Source organism: Camelina sativa, chromosome 7 (assembly GCF_000633955.1).
Source record: "Camelina sativa cultivar DH55 chromosome 7, Cs, whole genome shotgun sequence".
Classification (NCBI taxonomy): domain Eukaryota; kingdom Viridiplantae; phylum Streptophyta; class Magnoliopsida; order Brassicales; family Brassicaceae; genus Camelina; species Camelina sativa.
This window is the reverse complement of record NC_025691.1, coordinates 8,445,745-8,464,711: the sequence shown is the minus strand read 5'-3', so window position 1 is coordinate 8,464,711 and position 18,967 is coordinate 8,445,745. Positions and strand designations below refer to the sequence as shown.

Here is an 18,967-nt window from a genome sequence, read left to right as displayed (position 1 = left end):
TCTCTCTCTCTCTCTCTCTCTCTCTCTCTCTCTCTCCTGTTCTAGATCTCATCAGGTTTTTTTTTCTGGTTATTTTGTAGCTTCTACGATCTGGTAACATGTTTTTATATACGTCATACCTTTCATTTTTAATTTGCAAATCAATAATAGAAATTTGTGGTTTTGTCTCATTTTACTATTTTAGCAGTATATATTACCAAGTTCAGAGAGTGTTCAGTATTTTTCTTCTTCCCCGCTCTTATCTCTATCTGTTAGGGTTTCACTTCTATTTCAGGTTTGGATATGGTTAGGTTCCAACCAGTAGAAGCGAATACGTAGAATTGTACCAATAACAACTTGTCATCTCGACTATTCCGCCATGTTACCCCTCCCACATATGTATAATGTATACATAGATAAATTTATATTATATACATATATCTATATATCTATATATATTGAAGGTACGAGTTTCTATAAGTTATGAAGGATAAGTAATTAAATATATTTAGAGGAGATGTATGTAAGTAGTGAATTGGAGTTATGAGTTTGAGTTTGATTTGAGAGACAAAAGATTGCTACATGAAGATGAAAGACTATTTCCGAAGCCGCGCGCGGTCGTTGTTTGCTGCTGTGGCATCATCAAGATTCACATCTCTGTTGATGGACGGTGGTGATTCACTCTCCCCAAATTTGTCTCTGTGAAAAATGAGAATCTTGATGATGCTGCATCGGCAATCAAGGACTATTATTTTTGCCCTTTCTGTATTCCATCCAAGATCTTCTTCAGGTTAGTTTGCTTCTGCTTGAAATCCGTTTTTATAATTTCATTTTTATCACCTGTGTATGTTAAACCTATTTTCCCTGTTTAATTATAGTTTCTTAATACATAAAGATCTGATCATGATCTGTTGTTAGTATCTTTTTTCCTTCATGTGATACCGTCGGATTTGATTTAGGATCTCAAGTTTTTGACAGTCTTTTTCAACCCAATACATGAATGGATCCAAAAGCTTCTCTTTCAATAGATGAACAAGAGTCACAATATCATCAAAAGGACTAACTAAGGTAACTATGACATATTCCTATACAACTTTCTCTTGTTGGCAAAATTTCAGCTTGCACTTATCACAACACAATATCCTTTTCTTTCTTTTGGAAATAAGAAAAAAAAAATGGATATCATGGAAGTTGATGAGATAATGAAAGGGTCTAGATGCAACTATTGATGTCTAGCAGCAAAGAAAGGTTTTCAGGACAAACTGTCACTTCTCTCTGTGTTGTTGGTTTATTGTTGGCTATTACATTCAAAATGAGAATCAATTAGGAACTTGTTGGGTGGACCTTACACATTGTAGACTAGGCATACGTACTCAGTCCCACCTACTGATGAACATGAAGCAAATTAAAAGTACTCTCATTTTTTTTTTCTCTTATAGGGTAATATATTATAGCAGACCAATCAGATTGTGAACAAATCCAAAATACATAGTATAATGAGTTTCATGTGTTGTTTGTGAGCACCAATCATCCCTAATGTAGCTTCCAAATCAAATTATAAATACCTAAGTAATGCCTTTTCTTTTGGTTATGTCTTGTAGTACATGCAGATATAGATGAGTTTAGTTAGTTAATGTCTTATATGTTATGGAGCGTGTGTTTAATCACTCCCCCATCCATATATATTTAGTTATTCAAAGAAATGAATCATAGCTTCCACTATAAAATCTAATTGTTTTGAGCAATGAATTGGATGATCGCGCTCCATAAGTGGAAGTGAAATCATTCTATCTCATTCTTGTAATGCACAATGGCAAGTTGGCAACTATTTTTTTCATATCATGATGATATTTTTGATATGTCCGCCAATCACGTGTATTTTGCATATATCTTCCAGTATTGGCAAACGAAATTGTAATTTTATCAAAATTAGTACATCAAAATAATATTATATGTCTTCACTCCAACTTGCTAATTGAGGACATAAGCTATATAAAAAAAAACATTTCTACCGCTATATTGCTAATACTAATGACAAGCGGGTATCATTATTTAATCTTTTGTTAAAATATTCTTACCGATATGTGTCAATTAATTAAACGAACCGTATAATATGTTTTAATCAGAAGAATTTAATGTGTGAATCTTTTTGTGTTCTGATGATCTTCGTATTTATCTAAATAGCTATTGTGATGTTTCATCAGTTTTATATATAAATGCAAAACAAAACAAAACAAAACAAAAAAGCATTAGAATCTTTGCGTATATGGATGGATCGGACAAAATGAGATGGTAATATTGGCTCGAGGGGATGAATATTTGTGTTTGTGTGTGGTCCATTCAAATTGAATTTAAACGCAACGCTGAGTATGTGAGGACCATTGTCCATTTCATTGTAGTTGTACTTATTATTTCCCAGCTTTCTCAAACTTTAAGCTTTTAATGTGTTTGTATTAATTACTAATTTGGCTCAGTTTACTATTTATAGATAAGATTATACATAGTATTTGTTTTCAAGTATTTTTTCTGGCTAACGAATTTTGAAAGTGATATTTACAATTTTATCGATCTCAAATTAGTTTGATCTACAAATATAGCAATTCAATATCACATATTTACCCCTATCAACAGAAATGATGAGACAGTTTATCTTGATATAAGAAAAAAAAATTCTCTGACCAACCGCACTCTTCACATTTTTTCTCACTCACAAATTTTCTAAATATTATTTCTCTGAATAAACCACACTCTTCTTATTTTGTTTTTCTCACTCAAAATTTTCTAAATATAGTTTTGTGGTTGTTTATCTTTCTATTCCTAGCTCCCACAATATTTTTAATATGAATCTGGATCATGGTAGAAATGATTAAAGGCATAATAAAGTAATGTATATTTTTAAATAAGTAAACGTCACACCAATACATTTGGACAATAGTAGATAAAATAATAAAGTAATGATATCCCAAATTCAGAAATAGAGTTACGAAAAATAAGACGAAAATTATTATCCACTTTAACGGTACTGTACACTGCGATCAAATAATCTAGTAAGCAACCCTGACTAGTGACTACTGCCTTTCTTTTTTTTTGTTTTTCAAACCCTGATTACTGCCTATAGCGACCAGCTACTAGAATATTTTTGAAAAGTAATATAAATGGATATTTTTGAATTTGTTTTTCAAACCCTGATTACTGCCTATAGCGACCAGCTACTAGAATATTTTTGAAAAGTAATATAAATGGATATTTTTGAAAATGCCACAATCTTAAATTGTTATATTCATAAGCGATCAATTTAACACATCGACTGAATTTTATTTAAGTATTTAAGTGTCTTTGTTGTTTTTCAAGAAATAACAAAATGCATCTTGAAAAATTTATGAAACAAGTTCATTTTGTAATCGTTGGTTAGCTATCGGTGACGCAAAATAATAACTACTTGCGGTTTAAGTAAGTGGGGAGTAAAACGGACGCCTTTAGCATCCCCTCTAAATGTAGTTGCAGCGACTATAAAAATATTCTATCAAACACCAACGACACCTACATCACTTCTAAAAATATTCGCAGCTACACCTTCTCTATTTCTCAACCGTTTTCTCTGTTATTGTTAAAGTTTAATTTTTTATCGCCGATCGCTGATGCAGCGATCATAAAACGAACACGGCCAATACCATGAGTATTGTAAGATTGGTATAGAACACCAATTATCTTATTTAATTAATCAACATATTTAAATTATAAGACATGTTCTTATATAATTTATGTTATAACTATGATATTACAGTTATAGATTTTTTTTTAGTTAAAATTAATTTTCTAGTTTTCTACTGATTTATATTTACATAATTCACATTTTCATCTACAATCATAGGATATATATACCTAAAAAATGAATTAAAAAAAATACACTGACTATCTAATAAACAATCTAGCAACTAGAAGTGTCAAACGGGCCGGTCCGCGTCCAACTGAGTCGATCGCGACAAACAATTTCTATCTTTTGGACTGCGATGGGCCGGCCCGCTAAGCCCGCTGACATAAAAGTTATGTCCAAGTCCGTCTCGCTAAGGCCTAAATAATATATTAAATAATAATAATAATTTTAAATTTTAAATAAAATTAATGTTTATATTAATTTTTATAGATATTTTAATTTTTTACATTAAATTGATTTGTGTTACCATATACTTTTAAAAAATATATTTAAAATTAAATTATATAAAAATAATTATGTAATTATATTAAATATTTATTTTTATTAAATATTTAAAGACTGCGGACCAACCCATCAACCTGCGGACATAACCCTCTAAACTCACAATTCGTTTGGGCTAGATCTGCAAAATACACTTTTTAACGGACCTAATATTTTGTAGACATGTCCGCTGTTTGGGCTAGGGCATGAACACTAAATATTTAGGAATCTACCAGCAACCAAAAGGAGCGAAAAGCAAACAAACGATAAAACTTGATAAGTCGTTGGTCGCTAGACTGGTAAGCGAACACATCCTACATTTATTTACGCATGTTAATATTTTAGTAACACCAAGTACCGGAAGTCAATGACTAGGAATTACAAAAAATATATTTATTTTATTTTTAACAACAAGGTATTATTTTTTTGGCTACGTCTAAAATTATTGCATATTTCAGTAAACTACTCAGACGGGCGAATCAGAGCATGTATAGGATTAATAATGGACCACTTCGGAGAGAATTAAAAGCTCACAGAACATGCGTGGAATTTATGCATTGAGTTCAAATAGGTCAATGCAAGAAAATCCAGAATAGCTACATTGACATGATGCATTGTCTTTAAGTACCCAAATCCAGACCAATTTTCTAACAAGCTCAAAACACATTTTGTACCCAACTCTTTGTTTTCAAATAAAACAGAACTTTCAAACAAATGAGAATTTTATAATTAGTATCTAAAAAGTTTTCATTATCACATTTGATACATTTTTACGCATGATCTCATGATCATATGCAAAATGTATGTATGAATTCCGTAACTCCTTTCTAGTATCTCTGGTCGCTTCATCGTCAAGTTTGTACTTCAACTCCCTAACTTTATATATGTTGTGGTGTGACGTTGTTTTAACACAAGTGTCATATATATTAAGCATAATGAACCAGAGTAAGGTATATATAGAAAAATTTCTAACATCATTTCTTGAAATAATTTATTATAAAATATGTAGTAATTAAACAGATTTCCGAGGACATTTTTGACCAAACACCTATCCATTTTGTTAGAAATTAGTCTGAATGTTTATTCAAAAAAAAAAAAAAAATAGTCTGAATGTATCTATGTAGGACACATGTTAAGTTTTCGACGACATAATTTTCTACAAAGTTTTCCGACTAATTTCAAACTATAAATGTTTTGAAAATTGATTAAATTTTCCAACATTCCAACCACCGTTTATTTTCTCGGAATTTGCAAGGAGTTAGCCGCAAACTTGTTAAAAGGTTTCCAATGATTTTTTTGTTTGCCGTAAATGGTTGTTTGAAGGTTTCTGATAACTCTTTCCATCGAGAATGGTCTTTGAAAAATGTTACGTTTTCATTTAGTGATCTATCTTTACAAAATGATGGGAATACTATTTTAAATCTTATCAATTTTGTTTTAGACATATAACATTCAGAAAAGGACATTAAAACTTCAATACCACAACTTTGTGTTTTTAGCAACTAAAAAAGGAAAAAAAAATTATCTATGATAAATAATACAACTTATTTTTAGTGATGCAGTTTCAAAGAATTTAGTTTGTTCTGGTGGAAAAATGATATTTATCAGTTCGAGTTAATGATCAATGATCTTAAGGAAATTGGCAAGAATAACCCAAAAAAAAAACTATAATTGAATGAGTAATCATTCTAACCATCTAACTATGATATACCTTGTATTATCTATAACAACGACAACTATATCCTTGTTGCATAAGTAACAGTTACCATTGTGTTTTCTTCTTTCTTCTTCACGTGGACATCTTCTCTTCCTCTGTTGCTTATATATATATATATATATATATATATAAATATATTCTTTATCTTCTTATTTCCTCTTTTACTATTTACTTTACTATTTTTATTTAATTTTTACTTTTTATTTATATTTTGCAGTAATATTTCAAAGCTCATACTAATTATATTTCACAATCTCACTTAGAAAATATAGAGTTTCTGAGTTTATCTTATGATTTTGAATATATCAAAAACGAATAGTGTTAATTAGAAAACCTAATATATAACTAAAATAGATAATTATTTGTACTATATAGAACACAACAATTGAAAATACCTAAACGATTTATATGTTATTAGTAATATTCCACTTTTAATATCGTTTTCAAGTTCATATTTATTTATATTGCATACCTACATAAATTAAGTTATATTTAAAAATATCTAAATGATTTATATGTTATATATTTTTGTTCCACACATTTTAACTCGGTTGCTTGGGTTGCCTAAGTTGTATCTTTAAGGGTATATCAATTTTTTTTTTGTGAGTTTAATTGGATCATTTGGGTTGCATATGTTAAATATTTTAAGGATACAATTTTTTTTTTAGTATAACAACCACAAGTGATACCATAATACGGTCATTATCACTTAATCTATACTATTTAGTTTTGTTATATACTATTTCATTTAAGTATTGTAAATAAATACTGTTCTACCCATAGTCATTGCTATCATTTTCGCCGTCACCGTCATTTAAAACGGTTGTTTGGATTGCCAATGTTGTATCACTTTGAGTTGCATACGTTTTTACTTTGTTGTGCGTTTAATACGGTTGTTTATGTTTATCTCTTATGTTTGACGTTTACATGGTTGTTTGGGTTGCTTATATTGTATCTCTTAATGTAAGCACTTATTTTTTGTTTTGCGTTTAATTCTATTTAAGTTATTTGTGTTCTATACTATTTTTTTTCTATATCATTTCATTATAAATACTATTCACCATTTAAGGTTTTCAACATCCGATTTTAAAAATTCAAGTTATGTCGACTGAAGAAAAAATATTCTATTTTTTTAAGATAGATTTCAAAGTTTCAATTAATTTTGTTGAAAAGGTATTTCACATTAAAATGTAATGGAGTAAGAAATATTTATCTAAATAAATAAAGAAAATTAATAAATAAAAATTGACCATGTACTTCATCACTTTCACTGGCTGTGCGTGTCATTCACGTTACCCCTTTCTTGTCTTTTTACATTAGCCCATAGTTATTCACTTAATTTATTTCATTAGTGTGCTATATTCTTAGTTTGTTTTTTTTTTATTTTGGTCATCTGGCAAACTCGCCAATGATCTTAATCATCATAAAAAGGATGTATTTTCACATATTATAATAAATTGTTGTTATTATCTATAATATTAGATTGTGAAGACAAAGACGTTGGTATAGTTCATTTGGGAACGATAAAATTTATAAAAATAATACTATCATGTAAAATTATTTACAATATTTTGACTAGTTGTAAATTTATTACCAGAAAATATGTAATGCAAATAAAATTTAGAAAAGAAAATATAAACACCACTAGAATCATATATATATCCTAAATATATTTATGATATATATGGACCAGAAAACTAAATTAAAGATTCTAAACAATAGTTGAAGAAATAAAATATTGACTTTTTCATACCATTTCTAGTAAAATATTGACTTTTGGGCAAATTCGGACGCTAGTTTGAGAGTTCACCGGCGGTTTGGGGTGAGTCCGGCGTAGGAGACATCCCTCACCATGATGGCCATGATTTCCTAAAGTTTTCCAACGGCAGGCAAGGGATAACCGAACTCAGAAAATCAATTCCTACAACACCTTTGTACCCCCATGGATGCTACTCTCATCAATTCTTCTGGTTAGTACAACTGTAGTCGACCCATTTCAGTAGTTAAGTCCCTACCATGGTAACAGTCTTACTTCTTTCTTATTTAAGACCTCTTTCGTATGTACCTGAACTCTCTCACTCCTATGAAGAACCGTGCGACCTGCATTTATTTTCAATAAATTTTGAGTTATCAGCCTCTGTAGGCAAGAATCATCAGCCTGTTTAGGCAAGAAAACTCTCACCTTAGGGTGAAGAACCCTAGCGTCTACAAAACCTTTTCGTCAGCTCTCCATCATGGATAGACGAATCCCCTACCACCTGAAAAGCAAGGAAAAAAAGAATGAGTACTCTCCTCCTTCCCGCAGGAGAGTTAGAGCTCTAAATCCGGATAATGTAGATCTCATTGTAGAAAATTTGCTTACACTCACGGGGAGACTCACAAACCCTAGATTTCAACGCTTATGGTCTCTTATACCATTTCTGTCTAACAGATGAAATCTAAGAGGAAAGGCCATAGGATCTGACCATGGAAATGGTTGCTTTCAGTTCCTGTTCGACTTTAAAAAAGACTTTCAGAAAGTCTTAGATAATAGACGATATCATTTTGACCAATGAATTCATACTTCAGCGTTGGGAGCCTGTCATCTCCTCCTATTCCCCCTCCAAAATCCCTTTCTGGATTGATATTAAGGGACTACGTACCAAAGCAATACTGGAAGATTGAAATGATCTCATCAATAGGAGAGGAACTAGGTGAACTCCTAGCTCATAAATAACCCCGACAACAATAAAGATGAGAGACCTTGTCAATGGACTCTAGCCTCTGATCAAAGAAACTATTGTTGAATTCCAAAATGGAAATGAACCCCTAATCTCACTTGAGTATAAAAGACTCAAAAACCATTGTCTCCACTACTGTCTTCTGAATGAAGGACTGTCAGGAGTTAAAAGAAGACCCTGAGGACTCCGGAATAGCCCCTCAGCTACAAAGCAAACAAAACTCTCAGGCGCTTGCTAGAACCCTCTCTCATAGAGATGAACAACACAACTACATGAGAATCCATAGCTCCCATTCTCATCATTCTGCTCACAAATCTCCTGAGGCTCCACCAAGAAGGTATTCGAAGGTTCGACACCAAAATAACCGATACCCACCATCTGACAAAGATAGATACCAAAGACCTCAAATAAATGAGAAAACACTATCTAGATCACTGGATAGTCCTGAGGAGAATCTTTCAGAAGCTACCATAGCCACCATCATAGCCAATATCGGCCAAATCTCCAGTGGAGGGAAAAACCAGCATCCAGTCAAAGCTATAGAGCAGTTGATCCAGAATTTTCTGAAACCTCTATACCATGATGACCACCTTTGGAGTAGAATCCATATGTAGAAGTTACCCCTCCCCCTCCTCCTCTACGGATCCCATCTAGAGATGAAATAATGTGAGACCTACGTGAGGTCACTATGCAGTAGATAAGTTGTGCGGATCCAACAGAACATGCTGCAAGAAAACAAAGAGTTATACAAGGAGAAAGCAGAGATCTAATGGCTGAGACAGCAAAGCAGATAATCGAAAATGCATCAAACCTGAATCTTAGCAATTTGGAAAAACGAACAACTGACAATCTGGAGCTCCCTACTACCTATGCCCTTCTCCCAGACACCTCTTTGACTGCAAAAAAAAAAGAAGAAAAGAGGACGTCCACCGATATCAAAAGTGTCGGGGAAAAACCAAAGGTGCAAAATCAAGCAAAAGAAATAAAGTGCTCATCCAGAATTCACCTAAGAGAAGAGCTACCCCAGAGAGAACTACTCCTTCTGGTGAAGTGAACAATCTTGCAGGCAGAACCTCTACATCAACACATAAACTTGTTATGCAAAGCAATGCTCCACGAGCTTTTACAAGCAAAACAATGCCAAAGAATGTTATCATACCACCTATTGTGAAGAAGAGGGGGAATTTTCATAATTCTCCCCAACCTCTTCCTTAAGAATCCTGAGTTGGAACTGTTATGGTATGGGCGATCCCATGACAGTCCACAGATTAAAGGAGTTACACAAAAGTAACTCAAGAGATAGAAATTTTCTCATTGGAACAAAGTATGTTGATGACTTTGTTCTCAACAAGCTTCAAGTTCTAAATCACTCAGCAAACAAAGTAATCTCGCCTCACAGACCAGGAGGAGCAGGACTCGCTCTCCTTTGGAAATAGCATTTAGATGTGGACATTCAACAGGAATGTCAAAATTTCATCGATACTAGAATTAAAGCTGATGGAAAGCTCTTTTTCGCCACCTTCATTTATGGGAAACCTGATAAAACAAAGAGGAAAGCTATTTGGGATCAGATATCAAGCTTTGGTAAATATAGAGAGGAACCCTGGTTCCTAACAGGCAATTTTAATGATATAATCGATTCCACTGAAAAACAAGGAGGCCCTGCTAGATCAGAAGGCTCTTTCATTGATTTACCAACCTTTATGTCAGAATGTGATCTACTCCCTCTATCCCACAAAGATTGATGTTTTGAGATATTTTTTTGTCCCACAAAGATTAATGTTTTGTAAACTTCAAGAAGTAATCATTGAAAATATTTAAAATTTTGAATTGTTATTGGTTTAAAATTAAATAATATCTCTTTAGTCAAAGAAAAAAATATATTTAAACTCAATAATCATTGTTTTCTTAAAATGTGTAAAATATTATAAACATCAATCTTTGTGGGACAGAGGGAGTATTTGATATTCAACATTCAGGGAATTCTTGTCCTGGAGAGGTTAAACATATAATCACCTCGTCCACTACAGACTGGTTAGAGCAATGCCAAACAGTTCCTGGGCTGAATCTTATCCCTCGAGAAGAGCTAAATATCTTAACTTTGAGAGCTCGGACCATAAACCTGTGTTAACTTATTTTGACCTGCGATGAAAGAAGAAAAAAGGATTATTCCGGTATGATAGGCGGCTGAGAAGAAACAAAGAAATCACCCAATTAATAAAAGACCAGTTGCAATCAGAAGAAGATGAGGAAGTGGAATCAAAGATTAACCAGTGCAGACATGCCATTATTGTTTGGACGAAAAAAACATCACGCTGAGAGCCAGAAAAGAATTGAATCAGCATGCACAAACTTGGAAATGGCTATGGCAAGTCCCACCTCCAACATCCTCCATATTGCTGCCATAAATGAAGAGTTAAAACAGACATACAAAGAGGAGGAAGAATTTTGGAAATAGTGAAGCACACAGCTATGGCTAATTTAAGGGAACAAAAATACGAGATATTTTCATGCTATAACAAAAGGATGGAAAGCAATCAATAAATTATTTGTCATCAAAGATGATAATGGCCAGATTTTCTACGAAGAAGAGAAGATCCTAAATGTGATTACTGAATATTACCAAAATCTCTTCCAATCAAAGGAGACTATCAAATACACAATAGTACATGAAGCAATAAGGCTATGTGTATTATAGAAAACTAACAATGAGCTTACCTCCTTACCTCTGCCAGAAGAAGTTATTGCAGCCTGTTTCTCCATCCATGCAGACAAGGCACCATGCCCAGATGGCTTCTCGGCAAGCTTCTTCCAGTGAAACTGGTCAACCGTAGGCCCACAAATCACTCAAGAGATTCAAGAGTTATTCATATCATGGATCCTACCAAGCAACATCAACAAGACTCATGTCCGGTTGATACCAAAGATCACAAGTCCAACAAAAATGATTGATTATAGGCCTATTGTTATGTGCACTGTATATTACAAGATCATCTATATAATACTTACTAAAAGGTTATAACCCATCCTGAACACGCTAGTATCAGAGAACCAATCCGCCTTTGTTCCCCAAAGAGCTATCTCAAATAATGTCCTCACCACACGAAGTTCTACATTACCTCCACTCCTCTACAGCAAAGTAGAGGTGCTACATGGCAGTCAAAACTGACATGAGCAAGGCCTATGATAGAATATAATAGGGATTTATATCAAAATTGCTGGACAAAATGGACTTCCATCAAACATTCATAAACTGGATAATCCGATGTGCCACCACAGTACGCTAATCTTTCCTCCTGAATAAAACAGACTAGGGTATGGTGTATCCCCAAAGAGAAATCCGTCAAGGCGACCCTCTTTCCCCATATATCTTTATCCTTTGCAGCGAAGTACTGACTGGACAATGCAAAAAAGCGCAAAGTGAGAATAAACTAACAAGAATTAAAGTGGGAAAGGCTAGCCCGAGAGTTAGTCACTTACTATATGCGGATGACACAATGTTCTTCTGTAAGACCGATCACCAAAACTGCTCAACCCTGGAGGAGATTTTGTACAAATATGAAGAGCGGATTAAAAACCAATTGGGTATTCAAATATGAAGAGCGGATGACACAATGTTCTTAAGGACATATGATTAATGCAACAACATCAGCAATCACCTTCTCTGTAAAAACACCAACATAAACTAAAGAGCGGATTAAAAACCAATTGGGTATTCAAAAAGAAGGTGGCTGTGAAAAATACTTAGGACTGCCAGAACTGTTTGGAAGAAAGAAGAAGGATCTCTTCACCAGCATTGTGGATAGAGTCAGACAGAAAGCGTGTAGTTGGCCATTGCACTACCTATCAACAACAGACAAAACCACTGTATTGAAATCTGTTTTGGCGGCTATGCCAACCTACTCCATATCGTGCTTCAAGGTTCTCAATTCCCTATACAAACAAATACAGTCAGTATTAACTCGTTTCTGGTGGGACTCAAGCTCTGAAAAAAGGAAAATGTGCTGGATATCTAGGGAAAAAATGACGAGGACAAAAGGGGAAGGTGGCCTGGGTTTTAGAGTCCTCCAAAGCTTCAACGACACACTCCTGGAGGCTGCTGACAAATCCGGATTGTCTCTTGGCTCATGTTCTCTTGGGTAAATACTACCATACCACCTCGTTCCTAGAAAGTGTTGCACCTGCTTCCACTTCTCATGGCTGGAGGGGAATAATCGTTGGCAAAGATCTCCTGAAATCACAATTAGGGAAGGTAATCAGTAATGGGTGTGATACCCATATCTGGACTGATCCTTGGATCTCTCTTACCTTCCCACTCACCCCAGTGGGACAAGCCACATAATCTACAAGAAACCTCATTGTATCCCACTTTATCAACCCTGAAACAAAGGATTGGGACAAAGAGAAAATACACCAAATTCTCCTAGGACTAGTGGATCTAGTTCTTGAGATCAAGATAAGAAAACTAGATGCACATGATGCCTATATCTGGTAACCTACAAGCTCGAGACTCTACTAAGCAAAATCGGGTTATTTGGATAGTATTGTTCATTGCCCGACAAATACCTTGCAAAACGATGTAAATCGAGATTTCAATTGGATCTCCTTAATCTGGAATGCTAAAGTGTCACCAAAATTAAAATTCTTCCTATGGAAGCTGATGAGAGGAGTCTTACCAGTGGGAAAAAGCTTGCGAGCCAGAAATATCAATAATGAGGCGGTATGCCCTTTTTGTGGTGATCTTGAGACAATCCTCCATTTGTTTTTCACCTACAGGTTTGCAAAATAGTTATGGGATCTAGCCCCCTGATGAAACCCGTAACCCCAGAGAGCTTCACTTCAATAAGGATAGCTATTGATGATCTTCAGAGAAGTGTATGCTTATCACCGACTGGAATTGGTCAAGGACCGATCCAAAGGAAGCACTCGCAAATGCAATCACCCTTGCAAAGGAATGGCAAGTGGCACAAACCAGCTTGGAGAGATCTTTGCCGACCAATCCCATGATGACGGTCCGACCAGTTAACCCGCGACCTTGAGACTATACCGGTTCGGATATAGTGCTAATAACCAATAGTAATAAAACCGGCAAAAACCAGAAAAAACCGTTATTAACCCGCGATCCAGTAAACCAGTTGACCCGACCAGTTAGCGGTTCAAAAAAATCTACTTGATTTTTGAAAAAAATGTATATGGATTCACAATTTCAATTACTTTTAAAACCTTTTATTCGTTTAGAGCTTAGACGGCAACACATGACTCACGACACACCTCGTCTTAACTTCTTTATTATTTCTCGAACTTTGTGTAAGAACAGTGAGTTATTTTTGGAGATGTTTTATTAGTGTTCTTTATTTTGTATTTGGATTTAAAAGTTTTAATCATTTTATTATTATTATTAAACTTCATAATTTGTTAAACATGATATCCTTTTTTATAATATTTTTGAAATATTTATTTACATAAATACATTAAACATATTTTACTCAATTAACCCGTGGTCGAATCCAGTTGACTCGATGACCCGGTGACCCGAGAGCTAGTCTGGTTTAAGATCCGGGTCAGGTTTCAAAACATTGCCTGCCATTCAGATTCAGCTTGGGACACCTCATCGCAAAAAGCTGGACTGGGATGGGCTTTCACCAACCGGATCTCGAACATACACATCACCAAATCAATGATTTTTCATCATGTCAGATCACCATTGATGGCCGAAGGACTTGTGATGCTCCATCCCCTGAACCAAACAGCGGATCTAGGGTTTACAAAACTTTTATTAGCTTCACACTCATCTCAATTGATTGAAGCCATAAAATTGGAGACTCACCGTAAAGAGTTCTATGGGATTCAACATGGAACAAGAAATTTGCTATCTCCTTTACTTTTTAAGAAATTTACATTCGTTTGTTCCTAGAGAGAAAAACAAAAAATTCCATGCTTTAGCAAAGACAGGTTTGAGAAACTCAAACGTTTGTATCACTTTAAATATTTAATTAAAAGTAATACTTTTGAAAAAAAAATTCTAAACAATTGTTATCTTATCAATTTGTTAATTTCTACATTTTTTCCACTCGAGAACAATGTATTTTAATATTTTATTGTCTTTATTAGAACATGTACAACGGTGAGTATTTAGAGATCTTTAAGAGATGCTTAAACTTAAAAAATAAATCAAAATACATTATTAACGTTGAAATCGATCCTAAGTTAAGCATTTTTAGGATTGCTAAGGATCTCATATGTGTCTCTCTATGATTGGTTGCTCAAATTAACAAAAGAAAGAAAAAAAACTTCGTCGACCCTTTTTTCCTCTCTCTCTCTTTTCTTTCGAACCGTTCTCATCGGCATGACCAACAATGGCCTGCTCTCTCAGTCACTCTGAATCCTCAGTCTACCAATCTCCGTTAATTTTCCCTCTCGATCTATGTGTTGTTCTTCGGTCGTTGTCTCGTTCCCTCTTCTTAATTTTCGTCATCTTCATCGGTGTAAAATCAAATTATTGTGGTCGAATTTGAGTTATAAGGTGAAATTGTGTTTGGGTTTTCGTTATTTGCATAGATTTAAGGTTTTATTTTACATAATTTGGTACTAATCCATCAATTGTTTTTCTATTTGGCAGGAAGAGCTGGGTGAACCTTACTTAAAGTATTCAAGTTTCAAGTTTTGGGTTTCGCTTTAAAGGTTTTTTTTGGTGAGTAATCGATTTCTAATTGATATGTATTGACTGTTACTGCAGTTTATTTTCGCACAAAGAAGAACTATTTAGGTGTATGTGAGATTTTGATTTCAGTTTATTGCAGTTGTTACTCTTTTTGCTTCTTTGCTTTCTTTCTAGTGTGTTGATGCATGTGAGTGAATGTCATAGTTATTCGAGTGTCTGATCCTTTGAACTTATTTATCACAAATTGTATAATCGGTCGTATTTTTTCTTTATGGTGTTCATGTTGTCTGCTTTGGAGTTTAATTATTCATGTTGGTTTTAAATTTGCCAATCTAGTTTTGTGGTAGTAACATCAAAACCTGAAGTTAGTAGGCTTCCAAGATATGAATCTGGTTGAGATTCATGTTGGTAGTTCATTGACTGAGATTTGTCTAAATCATGTTTAAAGGATCAACTTGTTCAAACTCAAGTGTTAATCTATATATATTGTTCAGGTTATGGGTCTATGAGCAACCTGAAGCTTACGATCACTAAGTCACCTCTATTGTGGATGTTAGATGGACGTTTTGATGATGATTACTTTTAATAATCACATGAATTCAGCCAAATCAGACAGGAGTATGAGAAACAATGTCTGGACATGATATCTGAAGGTTTAGATGCTTTGAAGAACATGGCATCTGATATGAACGAAATGATTCTATTAAAGTGCAGCTCCTAACACACTTCCCTTATTCACTTATTCAGTACCTGAGCTGATGGTCCATGTCACAACCTGCAGGAGCGGGATAGGCAAGTCTCTGATGGTTGAAATTGACACAAAGGTAAGTATACTGAAATTCTCTTTTTGATCGTTGATTATGTAGAGAACTGTAGAATCTCCATCTTCAGCTTCAGTTTCCTGCGAGCCCAAAACCTGTGAAAGAATCTGGAAATGTCCACGATGATAAGTTAGTAGAGATGTAGAGATGGTAAACACAACAATTGTGGATAGAAGCCTTCTGTGAAATGGAATGATGTTGGTGAGTGTTATTGTTATGCTTATCTTCTTGTTTCCCTTTTTGATGCAATATGTGGAAACACACTTATGCTTAATTATTGCAGCTGGACTTGATGGAGCTAAACAAGCTTTACTGCAGATGGTGATACTACCGAGAGTACTCTTCATACAAATGACTTATAGCTGGACTTGATGGAGCTAAACAAGCTTTATTTTGTAGGATGCCATCTCTCATACAAATGTCAAAACCTTGCAACTGTAAAACTCAAGAGTACTCTTCATAATTCATTTTTTTTTAGGGTCTGATTTTAGCCAATGCCCTGTTTTTTTTCATCATCTTTGTTAATCTTATACCTTCCTCTTGATTTTTCAGGCAGCAGCGAGACATTCTCTGCTCTCCAGGATCATATAAAGCTTGCTCTCAAGTCTTCAGGATCTTATACATTTCTAACTTGTTGTTTTGTTTTTTTTTTCTTCCAGGTTTTGGATGATGTTTATATCAATCAATGATGGCTTTGTACTTAACATATTATAATTTTCAAAATATTTTTTTTTAAAAAATTAAGAACCCAAAATTATGATCTACCATTGGAGCATACCTTTTACAGTTTTTAAAAAAAGTTTTTAACTTCATTATTTCTAAATATTATAATTATAAACATACTTAACAATCTTTTTTTAGCATCCACCGTTGAACTTGCTCTTAGTTTATCTTGTTTATAGAGGTTTTAGCCTTTCTTGTATTATCGACCCATCGTCAGCTATCTCCTTGTTTTCTCATAACATAACATCCGCTTTCACAACTTTTTCCACTGCCTCTCTTACTAGGTTACAGTAGCTTTCAGGCAAGAACGTGTAAGTGGTTCCAGAGTCTATCACTATGTTCCCTTCCAAGGCATGAAATGGTGTCCCCAATGTCTCAATGCGGGTTTCCCAACGCTGACCGCGTCTAGGTTTAGGTAATAAAAACCGGGTTTTTGCTGTGGTCATAAACATAGTGGTTGATACAACCCCATCTCCTGCTATATTAGCATTCCCACCAAAGTTGATCTTACTAGTTCCTTTACCAGAGAAGCAGTAAGAGACGAAACCTGGGTACTCCCCTCCCATCTGAGTGACGAGCGATAAAGATCCCCAATTTAGACCAACAATGCCCGAAGAACTCGGGGACTTAAACCCTGAGCTGTTGTGGCTACAACCAATAATGGTTTCAGGCATCACAAAGGGCTCCCCTGAAGTTGAGTGGATCGTGACTGTCTCGGTCGCTAAGGTTCCCTTGGTATAGCTTCCGTCTGCGTAGACAATGTCGTAAGGACAAGAGTGCCCGTCGCATCTTTTCTCTTTGAAGGTTGAGGATTTCGAAGGGTCGAATATGGGAGCGTATTGGTCGTAACAGTTAGTAAAAGGCAAACATTGTGTCCATACGAGATTGCTTCCTGTGTCTAAGACAGCTCAGATCACGAAAGGAGGAGTACCGATCTGTAGTTTCATTAGGTACGTGGTGTCATCAAAGACGGTGTTAGCGTAAGGTGACCCGAGATGAGTATCAGAGCTGACTCGAAAAGAAGATGCATTGGAGCGACGCTGGATCAAGTCGATGGTGAAGCCGTGAGGTGATGAGGCTGTGGTGGTAAAGATAAAACATGTTATTATGATTTGAAGAAAGAGAGCGATCATCGTAGTTGCAAGAGACATGATGATCGAATAATTTTTTGTTTTTTTATATGGGGGTTTGAGACACAATGCAATGTGATAGAGAGCGGAAGCTTAATTAACGGACGAGAATTCTAGATCTCTAAGAGAACTCGGATTCACGAACGGATCTTGCTTAGAACGTCGTAACTTGACGAAGAAGCAATAAGGATAGGGCCGAGATCGTGAGTGATATCGACGTGGTTTTGCAAGTCCTCCTTGCAAGGCTTGAACAAAAGCTCTTAGGGTTGAGAGTCCTCCTCTCTAGACTTTAGGCAAGCTCTCGTAAAACAAGTTTATTCAATAATCAATAATTAACTTTACAATAATGAGTCACGTCTCTTTAAATAAGAGGAAGAGGATGAAAACCCTAACCGAAAGAAGAAGCAAACAAATAGAAGCCCGCATATACATTAAACCCATAAGAAACAAAACCTAAATAATGAATGAGCTCAAACGTGATGACCGTCACATTTGCGTTGATGATGCGCTGCATCAGTCCCTCCGGGTGAGAAAGATTCGACCCGAATCTGAGATCGTAGTCGAATCTGAGATCGTTTAAATTACCTTTGTCGACCAGTTCATAATATTTGCGCTTAAGAACTTCGTGATGTTTCTTTTTCAGCTTCAAGTGCAACATGCTAAAACATCCTCCACATAGAGTCTTTGTTAAAACAATCGTGGCTTCCAAGCTCGCTTGAACATGAGTGACCAAGAGATCCTTTTTGCCCTTAGATCTTGTATCCTTGTTTGGTGAAAATATTGACACATGGTGATGAAACCATGGCCAGCTCAACCAAACCACACGGACGTGAGGACTAGCTTGAACCCGAGCAAGCATTAGAGGAGCAGCTTGAACCTAAGGAAGCATTGGAGGACCAGCTTGAACCAGAGGAAGCACCAGAGGAGCAGCTTGTACCAGCGGAAGAAGCAGAGGAAGCATTGATCGTCCCGGCGGGTCCTATAACAAGGTCACGGTCCAAGAGGTTCAACCAAGCCATCA

At 35.1% G+C, this 18,967-nt stretch overlaps 3 long non-coding RNA genes and 1 pseudogene across 4 annotated transcripts; 2 read left to right on the top strand and 2 right to left on the bottom strand.

Moving 5' to 3' along the window:
- On the top strand, window positions 7-1,946 carry LOC104700736. 2 transcript variants are annotated; one of them, XR_753637.2, is made up of 2 exons: window positions 7-769; window positions 958-1,946. It is a non-coding gene; the product is annotated as an uncharacterized LOC104700736 (long non-coding RNA). The 2 variants fall into 2 exon arrangements; XR_002032725.1 differs by having other exon boundaries at window positions 939-1,946.
- Window positions 7,564-9,296, bottom strand: LOC104700735. The gene is made up of 3 exons (XR_002032726.1): window positions 8,254-9,296; window positions 8,074-8,149; window positions 7,564-7,991 (listed from the first exon to the last, which is right to left on the bottom strand). It is a non-coding gene; the product is annotated as an uncharacterized LOC104700735 (long non-coding RNA).
- Window positions 14,868-16,638, top strand: LOC104700733. The gene is made up of 5 exons (XR_002032724.1): window positions 14,868-15,134; window positions 15,231-15,302; window positions 15,767-15,925; window positions 16,020-16,294; window positions 16,377-16,638. It is a non-coding gene; the product is annotated as an uncharacterized LOC104700733 (long non-coding RNA).
- LOC104700734 lies at window positions 16,647-18,461 on the bottom strand (annotated as a pseudogene).